A 17,134-nucleotide genomic window follows, 5' to 3' on the forward strand; every position below is an offset into this window, starting at 1 on the left:
CTTGACATCAAAGCGTTCGCGGTCACAGCCTCTCGCCCTTGACATCAAAGCGTTCGCCCCTGACACCTGCTGACCCCCCCGTCACAGCCTCTCTCCCTTGACTTGCCTTGACATCAAGCGTTCGCTGTCACAGCCTCTCGCCCTTGACATCAAAGCGTTCGCCCCTGACACCTGCTGACCCCCCGTCACAGCCTCTCTCCCTTGACTTGCCTTGATATCAAAGCGTTCGCCCCTGACACCTGCTGACCCCCCCTGTCACAGCCTCTCGCCCTTGACATCAAAGCGTTCGCCCCTGACACCAGCTGGCCATCAAAGCAGTCAGCCGCTCTCCCTTGACATCAACGCGATCATCACCCTTAAAAAGCCTCCACTGTGGTCCAGTCTTCGCTGGAACGTCGCCTTTCATGGGTTCTTTCCTGATACGTGACATGTATAGTGAACACATTTAACATTTCTGTACCAGTAATTTTACTGAAATAATTTTAATTAATTCTGCGGTGTGTTTTCCATGTTAAAAAACAAACAACAAACCGATTGTTCTAGAACGTGTAAGAAATAATCTGTCAATCATGTTACATTCGATTTTTGGCGTCGTGCCTAAGAATGCTTTAAAAGGCCGCACAGCGGCGATAGAGTCAGTTGGTGATTTGCGGTGGACAGAACGGGTCAGACTCCCGAGTCGCAAACAGAGAAGTGCGAAAGGAAAGATGAAGCAGGACGACGTTCACTACCAACGACATGAAAACGCAAGAGCTGGTCTGAACCAGGAGTCCGGTCAGCAGGTAAAAAACAGGCCAAGCCATTTTAAGTTAATTCATTTGTTTAGTTTGCATATTTAATTTGATTATCTGCCTTTTTCCATTTTCACTCGTATAAATTACTATATATGGGTGTATGTTTCACTTAATGACTGAATGTCTGAAAATTTTGGACTGTATGTTTATAACGTTAAAAAAATAAAAATAAATAAAAAAACGAAAAAACGGGCCAAGCCAGACAGATGCCAAGTAGTACCGGCTGCAGCCTGCCGGAATGCGGAATTGGACGTCCTGTCTGTCCAGCCCCGCCCACATTCATTACGACACCGTGCTTCGCTCCCAAAGCCACGTCGATTACCCACCGCGCTTTTGATTTAGCATTTTACCCCACAGGTCCAGTCCCAAAACCAGTTAGCTTTTATTAATATATGTAGAATAGCAGCAGTTATTGTGTGTAATGAATGAAAGATGTTATTATTTTGAAGGTCCTGTCACTTGTTTAACTTGACCTACTCACGGGTGTATGTGCAGTGCGTGTGACGTATACAGGAAGTTAGACGCTCATGTTATGAAGGTTGTATGTTGAACGAACGCTAGTAAAAGCTACACAGTTAAGAACCTACGAAGTCGGCTGATTCTTGAATTATTCTTATGTCAGTAAGACATGGTGTCAGAATAGTCTGTGTATCTGAACACGAGCGGTCATGCCGAAGTTTAATCCGCCGAGTGAATTCAAGTTTGACTGCCCCGTTGAATGGCCGGAGTGGAGACAACGGTTTTCGCGCTTCAGGCTCGCGACAAAGCTGGATAAAGACGACGGGGAGATTCAAGTGAGTTCGCTGATTTATGCAATGGGAGGCGAGGCTGAAAAGATATTCAGCTCGTTTGACTTCGCGGCGGAGGGTGATAAAGTGGACTATGATATCGTACTGAAAAAGTTCCACGACTACTTTATTCTCCGCCATAACATCATACATGAGAGGGCGTGCTTCTATCAACGTAGCCAGCAGCCAGGAGAAACAGCGGAGATGTACATCCGGACATTGTATGAGCTGTCTGAACACTGTGAGTTTGGGGACAAGAGGGATGAACATATCAGAGATCGTCTGGTAGTGGGCATAAAAGACAAAGTGCTCTCCCGTCAGTTCCAGCTCACAGCGGACCTTACTCTGGTGAAAGTCATTGAACAAGTGCGCCAGGCGGAGGCAATAACAAAGCAGCTCAGCCTCCAAGCTAACCAACCAGAGGCCCAGCTGGCTAACGTCAATGTTGTCCGACGGCGGGACGGACACCAAAAGAAAAAGGGCGGACAGCGTCATGGTGGCAGCAGTCCTGCAACCAACAAAGTAGATGAATGCGGGAGGTGCGGCAAGACGCAGCACACCGATGAGCGGAAGTGTCCTGCAACGAACAGTAAGTGCAACAAGTGTCATAAAAAGGGACATTGGGAGCATGTATGTCACTCTAAAGCGGTGAGAGAAGTCACCGAAGAGGTTAAACAGCTGCACTTTCTGGGAGAAGTTGGCAAAGAGAGCAGTCAGGAAGATTGGACTGTTAGTTTAACAATAAGTGATGTACCGATAACCTTTAAAATTGACACAGGGGCTGACGCTACTGTTATCAACCAAGGGACATTTAAAAAGCTGAGGCCAAACATAAAACTGGGACCTCCTGACACATGCTTCATAAGCCCAGGTGGAAACATCAGCTGCATAGGACAGTTTCAAGCCACAACCAACTACAAGGAGAAACAATACTCCTTTCCAGTGTATGTGATCAAGGGGAGAGGCAGCTGTCTGCTGAGTCGTCCAGAGGCAGTGGAGATGGGTCTAGTGAAGCGGATGGATGAGGTCAGTGGAGTTTTCGGCTCAAGTGGACTGCTGAAAACCGACCCAGTGAAAATAGCTCTGGTGGAGGATGCCCAGCCATACGCGGTGCATACAGCCAGACGGATACCGCTGCCACTTGTACCACTGGTTAAGAAAGAACTGCAGCGCATGGAAAATGAGGGCATTATTGAAAAAGTGACTCGGCCCACAGAATGGTGCACCGCTATGGTGCCGGTGCTGAAACCGAACAAGAAAGAGGTTTGCTGCTGCGCTGACCTCAGGAGGCTGAATCGAGCGGTGAAACGTGAGAAATATGTGCTGCCCACTATGGAGGAAATAATGCCAAGGCTCGCAGGGTCAAGGGTCTTCACAACGTTGGATGCAGCAAGTGGGTTTTACCAGATCCCCTTGCATGAAGACAGCAGGGGGCTCACCACTTTCATCACCCCATTTGGAAGGTATGCTTTCAGCTGCCTTCCATTTGGTATAACGAGTGTTCCAGAGATTTTCCAGAGAAAGATGGCGGAAACTCTGACCGGGCTAGAGGGCACAGAGGTGTACATGGATGACATCCTTATACACGGAGAGACTGAGGAAATCCATGACCGGCGCCTAGCAGAGGCGCTGGGGGTCATTGAAACAGCAGGTCTCAAACTGAACCAAGCGAAATGCAAGTTCAAACAGAAACAAGTCCGCTTCCTTGGTCACATCATCAACGAGGCAGGCATCAGACCTGACCCGGACAAAGTGGCCGGAATAGAGAACTTTCCTCAGCCCCAGAATGTGAAGGAACTCAAGAGGTTCCTCGGGATGGTGAACTATTTGGCAAAATACGTCCCAGAGCTGTCCACTGTAGGTCAGCCGCTTTATGGACTGCTTAAAGCAACGACAGAGTGGCTGTGGGGACCTGCACAGAACACAGCATTCCAAGACCTTAAAGCAGCACTCGCCACCGCCCCGGTACTCACCTTTTATGACGTCAATAAGGCTACGGTGGTGTCAGCAGATGCCAGCAGCTACGGGCTGGGGGGCGTTCTGCTCCAGCAGCACGGGGAACACTGGAAGCCCGTGGCCTACTGCTCCCGACGGCTGAGTGACGCAGAGACAAGGTACGCACAGATCGAGAAAGAGTGCTTAGCCAGCGTCTGGGCATGTGAAAGGTTCGAGAAGTACTTGTTCGGGCTTGACAATTTCAGACTTGTCACCGGTCATAAACCACTAGTGCCTCTCATGAACAGCAAAGACTTGGATAATGTGCCCATTAGGTGCCAGAGACTGTTAATGAGGCTGATGCGTTTCAATGCAGTGGCTGAATACGCACCAGGCAAAACGTTAGCTGTGGCTGACGCACTCTCCAGAGGCCCAGAGCAGCGCTACGGAGATGGTGCTTCTCATGATGATGTTGCAGCGCACATTGATGCCATCGTGTGCCAGGTGCCTGCCACACCTCAAAGGATGCAGGCGATAAAACAGAGCACGGATGGGGATCTGCAGCTCCAGACAGTGTTGGGCTTCATCAGACACGGCTGGCCTGAGTAGATGGTTTAGTCATCAGAGGCAGTCGTATCGTCATTCCCACAGAGATGAGGGAGGTGATCTTAGAGAGAATACACAACGGGCACCAGGGGATAGTTAAGTGCAGAGAGAGAGCTAGCCAGTCAGTGTGGTGGCCCAAAATGACAGAGCACATTACAACAAACATACAGCAATGTCAATTCTGCAGAGAACACAAGAACACACAGAGCTCCACTCCCAGATCCTACATAGTGGAGACAGCTCAAGGTGAACATTACAGAAGGAACAGGCGCCACCTGTTGGCCACACCCAAAACACTCACCTTTGTCAGCAGGGATCCTGACCATGTCACTCCAGGGGAGAATGGAAACACGGATGAGTCCCGAGCAGCAGAAATGCCAACTTCCACACCACGTTACTCGCTGTGGCAGGGTGAGCAAGCAAGCAATCCGGCTGGATTTGTGAGGCGTATGGACTTGTGTACTGTGGGAGATTTTTTTTTTTTGTGAAAAAGGGGGTGATATACAGGTTGGAATTAAAATATAAATATTTCAGTTGAGTTATGGACTCTTTAAAGCTTACACCCCAGGCCTGTCAGTAAAATGTTGGACACTGTAAATCAAAGATGTTTGATGTCTTTGCTCTTTCTGTTTTACAGTTGCTGAAAGAAAGAAAATGGTATTATTTTATTTGTCAAATAAAGCTACGGTTAAAGTCAGGAGTTGCTAAACTGGAGTTAAAATTGTTGGCAGTAAATGTTCAGAGAAATGTTTAGAAAATCACCTTAGAGGGGGAGATGTAATGAATGAAAGATGTTATTATTTTGAAGGTCCTGTCACTTGTTTAACTTGACCCTACTCACGGGTGTACGTGCAGTGCGTGTGACGTATAAGGAAGTTAGACGCTCATGTTATGAAGGTTGTATGTTGAACGAACGCTAGTAAAAGCTACACAGTTAAGAACCTACGAAGTCGGCTGATTCTTGAATTATTCTTATGTCAGTAAGATAAGGTGTCTACGGACATTACAATTCTGCCTGTTGGCTCAGTGGAAAGCATGGTTTATACTCCGTCACACGACGGCGACGCTGCCGCTCGTTTAAAATAACTGATCTAGCGTTACATGCTAACAACGCGACGCCATGTGACTAACCAACCTACACATCCTAAGGTTCATATTAAGGCGACAAGTAACTGCAATCAAACGCGTTTGATTCCTAAGATTTGAACGAGCTTTTAGATTACTGTAGCAAGGCAATTTAACACTCACCGACATAATGCGAGTTTCTTCTTCCAGCCTCCTTTTTAACCCGGAACCGGAAAAGGGAAAAGGTCAGGTGAATCCTAAAATTATGATTTTGGATTTTGGATAAATTACGAAAATAAATTCTGTAGCGAACAAAGGCTTATAACATTAACACGTTTTGTTCATCAAGCTAATCCCCAAAAATCAACCCCCCTTTTTAACGAAGTTTGAGCCACACAGGCAATTAATGGAAGTTTGAAGCACACAATAGCTTCAAAATTAACAGTCGTGATATTAACGGCCATAATTTGTGTCGGGACTCACCTCTTCAGACTTCATCTCTGATTTATGTGATTTATGATGTTTGTTTTCTTTCCCTTTTGTATCTGTCCAAGTGGGAGAGTACTGCTGGCGTCGTGTGTGGCTGCCGCTTCTCCCTCTCGTAGACCCCCTTCCCATCCACCCCCGTATGTCTATGTTACAATTATCTGTCGTCGTTTCACCCCGTTTATTGTAAAGCGACTGAGTATTAGAAAAGCACTATATAAGATTGATTTATTATTATTATTATTATTATTATTATTATTGTAGAACAAAACGTGAAACTCTCAGGCTTATGTTAAACAGTAATTATTTTCTGCATAAATCGCTGTCACTGTCAATCTATTGTGGGCGGGCGGGGCTGGACCTGTGGGCGGGGCTGAACGGCCAACTCTGCCTTCCCGCAGGCTGCAGGCATTACCTTCTCAACAAATGAGGGGGGAAATGAGACAGTTCTTGTAGTGATACTTACAGACTTCGTGTTTGCCACTGATGTGTTGAGCAGATCTAATCACAGATATTCACTGATATTTTCCATCTGTTGTGTAGCAAACAAGAAAACAAACAAACAACAAAAAGAGAGTGGCTGCCGTCCGCCAGGCAGTGGTGGAGTTAAATGCCGCTCTTTCTGCTACGAATGCCATGGAGCAAGACATGGAATCAGTCATCCTGGACAAAGATGTGCTCCTGCTGAGAGACACCACCCCGAGGGAGCAGGAGTTGCAAACTGCTGCCATGATGAAAATGAAGGCTCTTGAGGAGCAGGTGGAACTCCTCATTGACGAGCTTTCCCAAGGGGAGCAACACAAAGAAAAGATGGCGGCTGCACTCCTCCAGGCAGAGGAGGAGTTTAGTGCCGCTCTTTCTGCCAAGACGGACATGGAGCAAGGAAAAGAGTCAAGCCTCCTGGACAAAGACGAGCTCCTGCAGCAGGTGGAGGCTGTGCAAAGAGATGCCACCCTGCAGAAAGACACGCCCCTCAATGTGGAACATTTACTTCAAATTGCTGCCATGGAGCTTGGTGGTAGGGTGGAGAGGCTGGAACGCCATGCTGACGAGGTTTTTCAGACCAACGAAAAGATGGCGGCTGCCCTTGTTAAGGCAGAAGAGGAGTTGAATGTTGCTCTTTCTGCCAAGGAGGCCATGTGGAGACACGCCACCCTGAAGGAGCAGGGATTAAATGCTGCTCTTTCCACCAAGGAAGCCATGGAGCGAGAAAAGGGGTCACTCCTGCAGCAGGTGGAGGCCATACAGAGAGATGCCGCTTTGCAGAGAGACACTGCCCTGAAGGAGCAGGAGTTACACACTGCTGCCATGGTGAAAATTAAGGCACTGGAGGAACAGTTGGAACTCCTGACTGCCCAGCTTTCCCAAGGGGAGCAACACAAAGAAAAGATGGCAGCTGCACTCCTCCAGGCAGAGGAGGAGTTAAGTGCCGCTCTTTCTGCCAAGAAGGACATGGAGCAAGGAAAAGAGTCAATCCTACTGGACAAAGACGAGCTCCTGCAGCAGGTGGAGGCTGTGCAAAGAGATGCCACCCTGCAGAAAGACGCACCCCTGAATGTGGAACATTTACTTCAAATTGCTGCCATGGAGATTGGTGGTAGGGTGGAGAGGCTGGAACACCATGCTGATGAGGTTTTTCAGACCAATGAAAAGATGGCGGCCGCCCTTGTCAAGGCAGAGGAGGAGTTGAATGTTATTCTTTCTGCCAAGGAGGCCATGTGGAGACACGCCACCTTGACGGAGCAGGAGTTAAATGCCGCTCTTTCCGCCAAGGAAGCCATGGAGCGAGAAAAGGAGTCACTCCTCCTGGACAGAGACATGCTCCTGCAGCAGGTGGTGGCCATACAGAGAGACACCGCCTTGCAGAGAGAAACCGCCCTGAAAGAGCAGGAGTTACAAACTGCTGCCATGGCAAAAATTAAGGCTATGGATGAACAGGTGGAACTCCTCACTGACGAGCTTTGGTGGCTGCCCTCCTCCAGGCAGAGGAGGAGTTAAAGGCCACTCTTTCTGCCAAGGAGGCCATGGAACGAGAATGGGAGTCCATCCTTCTGGACAGAAACATGCTCCTGCAGCAGGTGAAGGCCCTGCAGAGAGACACCGCCCTCGAGGAGCAGGAGGAAAAAGTCCTCCTGTCCAAGAAAGAAAAGGAGGACAGCTCCATGGATAGCAGGACAGAATACAGAGACCGGTATGTTCACTGTGTTTCTATTGGTAGGTGGAAGAAACGGTGTACATTATACACAAGTATACAACATTGCCATGTGTCTCCGTGAAATTGATCAAATAAGTTTGCTGTAATGTCAGACAATCAGTGTACAGCAGTAGCACCAATTATAGTGTATTGACAGTAGAATGACAACAGTTTTGTGTTTTACAGAGCTTCATCTAAAACCTGCCAGGGAAAGGACTCCTCCAAGCAGAAAGAGGAGGCAGCCAAAGAAAAAACATCCTCCCCTGATCAGAATGCACAGGAGGCCAAGGTAGAAACACCCTCCCCTGATGAAGTTGAGGAGGCCAGGGCAGGAACATCCTCCCCCAACGAAGATGAAGAGGCTGAAGTAGGAAGAGAGCATAAAGTTAAGCGCAAGAAGGGCCGTCTCTGCCGCTTCTTTGAGAGGATTGTTCACCACTGATGTTCCTCCACTGTTGGAAATGGTACCAGAGCATCTGGGCCCAGACCAACAGGCTTAAGGGCAGCTTTCACCCACAAGCCATAAGATCTGTGTCCGAAATCACTCACTACTCACTTCTAGTATTGTCCGACTGTATGGCGAGAATCGCTATACTCTACATAGTGGACTCAAAGTATCCCACAATGCATCGTGAAAAGTAGTATACAACTGATGGTCACTAACCAAGCACTATATATAGTTTTTCCCAGACTACAAGTCACACCGGAGTATAAGTCCTACTCAGCAAGAAACGCATTGTTGTGAGGAAAAAAACACAAGTTGCTTCGGTGTATAAGTCACATTTCTATGGTGCTACTCTCTCAGGAGTTTATCCTCCTCAAATCAAAGGCCACCGATATCAGGATACGGAAACTCCTCACAATGCACAGAGGGTTCCACTCGAAGTCCAGCAGCCTGAGACTGTATGATAAATGAAAAGATGGGGGCCAAGGGGTTAGTGAGTGTCAGGACCACTGTTTATCCTCTTTCAATGTTGTATTCTGTAAATTGTATGAAAACAACATCCATTGCACGTTGTCCGTCTTGGGAGAGATATCCCTCCTCTGTTGCTCTCCCTGAGGTTTCTTCCTATTTTTTCTCCCTGTTAAAGGGTTTTTTAGGGAGTTGTTCCTTATCCGACGAGAGGGTCTAAGGACAGGATGTTGTGTTGCTGTAAAGCCCACTGACACAAATTTGTAATTTGTGATATTGGGCTATACAAATAATGAATACATCAGGAAGAGCACCCCTCAGGATGAACTGCTGAGTGTTATATATATATATATATATATATATATATATATATATATATATATATATATATATATCCAGAGTCAAGTGCATTCTTTATGAGACAGTACAAGCCTGTTTCATGCCATAAGCAATCATCAGCTGTCAATTAGCTGATCACTGCCTGCCCTTCCAATTGTGCTGTCCACCGAAAATGTCCACCTTGAATAGTAGAAACAAATTGGCCATCAGCTGTAAACACTGAAAAAATATCTTCTTGGTAACTACAAGTAAAATGTCTTTATTATTCTCTCACCCCCTCCCCATTAGATGATACACGTGTGACATTTATTAGATGTTGTATTTTTTTATATTTTAACTGCCTGCCCTTCCAATTGTGCTGTCCACCAAAATCAGGAGCGTGACGTGGGGCAACATATACTGTGTTTTTTCTTTGTTGAATCACATTAGCAGCTGTTGAGTGTGCGACGCATGAAACAAGCTTGTACTGCTTTGTATTAAAAGTTTTTTTTCCTACATCTATATTGATATTCCGCTCATTTGTTGAGCACTTACGTATATATAAAGATAAATGTAGGGGAAAAAAAACTTTAATTCATAGTAGTACAAGCCTGTTTCATGCGCCACACACACATTAGCTGCTAAGGCGGTTAAACAACAAAGAAGATAGAAGATGCAGCCAATAAATGCCATGCTGCCCCGTGCCACGCCCCTAGTTACAGTGCACAGCAACCAATGAGAGGAGAGGAAACGTTTCAAAAATAACTACAGAATCATTACAACCAATGGGGGGAAGGACTGGGGTTCGTTTTGAAAAAGCATGGACTTAAAGGGCCGAGGCACTGTTGAAAAAGCATACATTCAAAATAAAACAAAATACCATCCAGTGGGGGTACTTTACGTATATCATATAGTGGAGTGGGGCTGGAGCACAGTTGAAAGAGCAGACATTTGAAATATAAAATATAACATCTATAAAGGTCATCACATGTATATCATCTAATGGGGGGGGGGATAATAAAGACAATGGCTTGTTTATAATGGCAAAGCAGATATTTTTTTTGTGTCTACAGCTGGTGGCCAGTTCATTTCTACTGTTGAAGGTAGACCTTACAGGCTTGCAAATAATAAAGTACTTCTCTGCCAAGCATAGATTATGTCTTTTTTTTGACAATAAATTGTTCTTTATTCTCGATTATTTCTTTTTTTATATACTATAAAAAATGGTTAGACATCACTCTGGAACTGCAGGGAGGTGTAATGGCTTAATATGAGAAAAGACGGGAGTCCACATAACACAAAATATGGATCCTCTAAGTGTATGTCTAATTTTTTCCAGCTTTATGCAATTTAAAACAGCTTTAATCCAGAGGGCATGGGCAGGGGGTGCCAGAGATTTCCATCTAAGTAAGATCAATTGTCTCGCCAACAGGGTGACAAAGGCAACTATGTCCATTTTGTCGTAATTTGGGTGAGGCAACCCCAAATAGGGCGATGAGTGGGTCTGGTTCAATTTGTGCCGCTTATTTCAGAGAGTGTGTTAAATATGTCTTCCCAAAAACCAAAAAGAGATGGGCAACCCCAAAACATATGAGCAGGATTTGCAGGAGATTGGTTACACCTTACACAGTTAGGGCTAACATCTTTGTAAATTTTGGATAATCTAGCTTTGGTCCAGTGAGGCCTGTGAATGAGTTTGCATTAGATGAGGCTGTGCCGGGCACAGATAGAGGAGGTGTGTACCCTTCTGAGTGCCTCTACCCATAATTCGTCAGATATTTCCTCACCTAGTTCTATCTCCCATGAAGATTTAATATTGTTTAATGAGGTGGCCTGTAGAGAAAAAATTTGTCTCTAGGCTAATGTCAGGGTACTTTTTAGAGTAGGAAGGGGGGTAAGAAAAGTGTCAAAACTGTGTGTCATCAGCAAGAGCGGGGAATCGAGGATATATGCTGCAGATATAACTCTGGATCTGTAAGTACCTAAAAAAATGATGTCTGGGAAGCCCGAATTTGGTTGAGAGTTGCTCAAATGTAGGAAATGTATTATTAATATAGAGATCTCTGAACCTTTTAATACCAAAATTAGACCACACTGAGAAGGCACTGTCCACCATAGATGGGGGAAAAGCCGGATTTGAAGCCACCGGGGCATCAAAAGAAGTTGTCTGAAACCCAAAATGGTGTCTAAATTGGTTCCAGATCCTCAATGTTGTTTTGACATATACATTTTTAGTGAAGAAGTGATGAGGGCCTATAATGGAAGAGTGAGCGAGGGAAAACAATGACGCTGGTGCACATGAGGTGGCCTCCATCTCTAGCCAAACTGGGGGTGTGGATATTTCTTTGCTCTGCAACCAGAACTGAATGATCCTGAGATTAGTAGCCCAGTAGTAGGACCTGGATTCTGTTATCCTCTTTAATGTTGTATTGTGTAAATTATGTAAACACAGAATCCATTGCACATTGTCCATCTTAGGAGAGAGATCCCTTCTCTGTTGCTCTCCCCGAGGTTTCTTCCTATTTTTTCTCCCAGTTTAAGGGTTTTTTTTTTTAGGGAGTTGTTCCTTATCTAATGAGAGGGTCCAAGGACAGGATGTTGTGTTGCTGTTAAGCCCAATGAGGCAAATTATTAATTTGTGATATTGGGCTATACAAATAAAATTGACTTGACTTTACTTGACCTGAAATCTGGTAGCACTAGGCCTCCGTCTGACTTGGGCCTCTGCAAAAGCTGTTTTTGCATCCTAGGAGACTTTCCATCCCATATAAAAGGTAAAATTAGGCCATCAATCTTTTCAAAAAACTTATCGGGAAGAGAAATCAGTAGGCATTGAAAGCGATATAGGAATTTAGGGAGGGTGTTCATTTTAATAGAAATAATTCTTGCGACTAAAGAGAGGTGCAGCAATGATCAGTGTTCCAAATCATCCTTAGTTCGGGTTAAAAAGGGGACAAAGTTGGCCTGAAAGAGGTTTTCAAGTCTGTTTGTGACATGTACACCGAGATAGGTAAAAGTATTATAAACCGTTTTAAATTGACAGTTATGTAGAGAGAACCTTTTTGCTGCCACATTAAGTGGCATCAATTCACTTTTACTAAAATTCAGTTTATGCCCTGATAAGTGACCGAAGGATGTGAAAGTGGCAAGGGCTGTGGGGACAGAAACAGAAAGGTCGGATATGTATAACAATAAATCATCTGCATATAAAGACAGTTTGTGTTCATGTCCGTGTCTAATTAGACCTTTAATGAGAGGATTGGAGAGAAGTTTTATTGCCAGGGGTTCTATGGTGTGGGCAAATTGCAAGATTGACCTGAGTGTAACTGATGAGCAAATTAAATGTAATGAAGAGCTAACCCGGGAACAGGCAAAATCTAAGCTTTGGCTATACTTCAAGGCAGGACATATCTCCTCATCAACATTAAAATCTTGCTGTAGGACAAATATCAAGTGCCCTTCTCAAAGCCGGATCAAGAAAATTTGCTACCCTCATATAGTTTCACTACTGAGGCAATAAGATGGGGATGCACCCATGAAAAAGTGGCACTTGATGCATATAAAGATATAATGGCTACAAAACATATAATATTTCAAGTAAAGGATTGTGGCTTTGTGATTTCAAAGGATCTACCATTCATGGGTGTCTCCCCAGATGGAACCACATATTGTTTTTGTTGTGCGATTGGTTCATTTGAAATGAAGTGCCCTTTTGCATACATGACTCAAGCATTGAAGCTGGCCTAAAAAAGAAAAACTTTTGCCTTGTTGAGTGTAGTGGTGGTATGCAATTATCAAGATCTCATGCATATTATTATTACCAGGTACAGATCAATCTGTATAAAGAAGCCATCTTTGGAGATTTTGTCAGACAGAGAAAGATGTATTTATTGAAAGAATCCTGCCTGATAAAGAGATGTGGAAAACTACTGTTGCTGAAGCATCTTAATTTTTTAAGAACTGCCTACTACCAGAACTTGTAGCTATAAGTACTTTACAAGGAAAGTTTGAAACCTAATTTATTCTGTAAGAAATATGCTATTGCAGGTATTTGATAAGGCACAAGCAACCAAAGCTATTTTATCAATTGTTGTTGCACCATTAACATCTTTTGTATTTATATGGTCTGTTGGAAGGGTAGACTGCAGAATTCTGTATTTTCTACATACAAGTCCAGTCACTCTCTCAATGTGAATCCTTACAGAGGCAATTTTTCTTGTACTCTCCACATCATGTGCAGCAAGTTGTTTCTTCCCTCTGGGATTTTAACTTCCCCATAATAAAGGGCAACACATTCTTCAATATTGAATCTCCTATCTGCAAGAATGACATCACCTGGGAGTAGATTATCCAGCAGTCTACAATTTTCAGTGATGACTTTATCACTGGCTCTTCCACCCCATGCCTTAGAGATGAATGTCATAACTCCTTGTGCAGAAATTCCAATCAAAAATGTTACGGTATTGTGATGCTTATATGTTGAAAATGTTTGTACCCTTGCAAGTAAACTCAAAGGTTTCTCCGCAAAAACATCAAAGCAGTCTATCACTACTGTCACTTTGGTCCCTCAATGCTGTAGAAATGTAAGTGGTGTTGTTTTCCATATTTCTTCTCTTTCTGGCCATCTAATCAAAAACGAAAACTTAACAAAGGCAATGTCTAGCATCCGTAGGAATATTCTTGATATGGTAGACTTGGATAAATCGAATCTCTATGCTATATCTTCGACAGACAGATTAAGCCTCAGTCACAGTAAAAGGACCATCAACTGCTGAAATTTTGTCAATAAAGAACTCTGTGCTAAAGGTATATATGGCTCAAAAAGCCTAAATACTGAAGACAGGGTGAGAAAATTTGGAAGCCCTGTGTATACTGCAACTTTTTTGTCATCTTCCCTCAATCATTCTTCAGTAAAGGATAACTTATCAAGCTTTGCTATCGCATTTTTATACCTTCTTTCCAAGTCATAAATCTCCTCACAGGTCATATCATTTTGACAAGATACATCCTTGGTTACCAATCTGGTTTCGATATATCCGTCCTTATCGTTCAGTAACTTGACAGGGGTCTGATTGCCTTCATCTTGGTTTGCCTGATGTTGCTTCCGTTTTTGACCTCTAACGATTCTTTTCAGTGATGAATCTGCAGGAGGCCTGAATTTGTTGTGTCCCAAGTTTAAAGTAGGTGCCAAGGTCTATGTTCGCCTTGTGGAAAAGAGCAGCTGGTTTCCCGGAGACGAAATGATCTGAACAAACTCTGGTATTGGTTTGCTTCTTGTGGTCAAATCTGATCCGCTAATCCGAGCCAACTAGACAGCTCGTCTCTCTTCTGAAATTAATTTTGCATCTTCAGCGTGATGTGTGATAACTTTTGGTAATCTGAACAAAGATTTCTTGTCACTTCCAATTCTGTTTGAACACTCAACAACTGCAAAAAATTTACCATGATTGATGAACTCCTTTTGATCGGGTAGGCTTATGGCCTAAAACGATAGGAACTAACTCGAAGAATTTTTCCTACTCCTGTCTGAGCCAGGTACTTAAAGTTTAAAAAAAACCCTGTTCCCTAGATAATAAAAGGCAGCAGGCAATAATTTTACGAAGTAAGAATTAACTTTTAACTTATAAACGTACTTTCAAGCAAAAACAAGCAGCGAGAACACACGTTGCATAGAATAAACAAACAGTTGCTACATGCATCCATAGCTCGCTTGTGATCCAACATGGCGGCAACCAGAAAGTCACGTGACCGATGGGAAAAATGAATTGAGTATAAAGTGTCCCTGTATGCAGATAATTTGTTACTTTATGTATCAGATCGATGAAGAGCCATTCCATATTTCTTAGACACTCTCAAAACATTTGGCACTTTCTCTGGATATAAGCTCAGTATAGGAAAAAGGGATTTACCCCACCCCACAAATCAGCTGGCAGGGGATATTACATGGTCTGATTTGCCATTCACTCTTTCCCCAACAACCTTTAAATATTTAGGAATCAACATCTCCCAAAATATATCACTATTAATTGACAACAATTTTTCTGTGCCAACAACAAAAGTTAGAAGATCTTCAAAGGTGGAACAGCTTGCAGATCACACTGGCAGGGAGAGTACAATGTATAAAAAAGAATATTGTCCCTCAATATCTGTACCAATTACAATGTTTGCCTCTTTTCCTCCATAGGTCATTTTTTTCGTAGCATTAACAGTATGTTTTCCTCATTTATATGGGGCAATAAATCTCCAAGGCTTCAAAAATCCTTATTACAGAGGGGTAGATTGGAGGGAAGTTTAGGATAACCAAATTTGCAATTTTACTAATGGGCAGTCAACATGCAAAAATTTCACATTGTCTGTCCTGAAACCAAGTGGTGGAATCACATTCATGTTACTCCTACTCCTTAAATGCTTTGGTACGCTATGCTAACAGACTGAAACCCAAACAATACACAGATACGCTGATAGTCATATCCACTTTGAAAATCTGGCAACAAATCAAACAACACTGTGGCTGGAACATGCCCCCCCTTTAACACCCCAATATGTAATAATGAACTGTTCAAACCCGCTAAGATTGATGCCAGATTTTCTTTTTTTGACAGACAAGGTACAATTGGTGATTTCTATAGTTAAGGCACATTTTCCAGCTTTGCTCAGTTGTGTAATACCTTCAACCTACATCCATCTGACCACTTCAGGTACTTCCAAATTTGGCATTTCCTCAAATCAAACACACCTTCTTTTCTAGATGCCCCACCCTCATCGGGAATTGATAACCATTTAATGGTGACAAAAATGACAAGACAGCATATGTCGTTTTTATATTACTTCCTAGCTCCAGATACACTTCCAGTTTTGCTGAAAATTAAAACAGAATGGGAAACAGAACTTGACATTATCATGCCTGACGATCGGTGGGCTAAGGCGCTGAAAGAAATAAAATCTTGTTCATCTTGTGCAAAATTTAAATTCATACAATTCAAAATAGTTCACAGGGCACACTATAGTAAATTTAAACTTGCCAGGACATACCTGAATATAGATAACACCTGTGACAGATGTTATCAGGCTCCTTGTAATCTCACTCACATGTCATGTCCGAGAGTGGGGGAGTATTGGAAATCTTACTTTCAAGTCATTTCAGTAATATTAGAACAAGCAATAGAACCATCCCTACTGACTGCTATATTTGGTATACCTGACCCTGGCAAAAATATGTCAGTAAAGCAAGCCAATATAATCTCATTCACCTCTGTAATAGCCCATCGGCGAACACTTTTACTATGGAAGAAATCGTTACCCCCACCTACCACTTCTTGGCTGCGTGATACCATGTCTGTTTTGGAGTTGGAAAAGATCAAATTCTCCATACCAGGTTCGACAGATAAATTGGCAGCCTCTGATCTCTTCTGTTAAGAGTGTCACCTTTGGCTTGTTCGGGTGTCCCTGCAGACACAATTGGCTGCATCTGCAGGTGGGAAGCCAGATGTGGGTATGTGTCGTGGTCACTGCACTAGTGCCTCCTCTGGTCGGTCGGGGCGCCTGTTTTGGGGGGGGGGACTGGGGGGGAATAGCGTGATCCTCCCATGTACTACGTCCCCCTGGAGAAACTCCTCACTATCAGGTGAAAAGAAGAGGCTGGCGACTCCACATGTATCGGAGGAGGCATGTGGTAGTCTGCAGCCCTCCCCTGATCGGCAGAAGGGGTGGATCAGCGACCGGGATGGCTCAGAGGAGTGGGGTAATTGGCTGGATACAATTGGGGAGAAAATGGGGGAAAAAACCTGCTTTGAAGTGAAACTGCATCTGTGTTGCTTCGTAGGATTGTGAACCTGAATTATGACAAGCACTTGCACCTTCTGGAACTAGTTGGCATGGAGTTCACTACGACACCTTTCTATCAGGCTGTCCTCCGAGCTTGGGGAACAGTCTAAAACAAGAAGAGAGATTGCTCTCAGATCTATGGCAGTGTAGCGGAGGATCTCTGTTCTGTAACCCTCTGATACACTGCAGGATTCTCAGCTCCGTCAGTGTA

Source organism: Lampris incognitus, chromosome 10 (genome assembly GCF_029633865.1).
Source record: "Lampris incognitus isolate fLamInc1 chromosome 10, fLamInc1.hap2, whole genome shotgun sequence".
Taxonomy (NCBI): domain Eukaryota; kingdom Metazoa; phylum Chordata; class Actinopteri; order Lampriformes; family Lampridae; genus Lampris; species Lampris incognitus.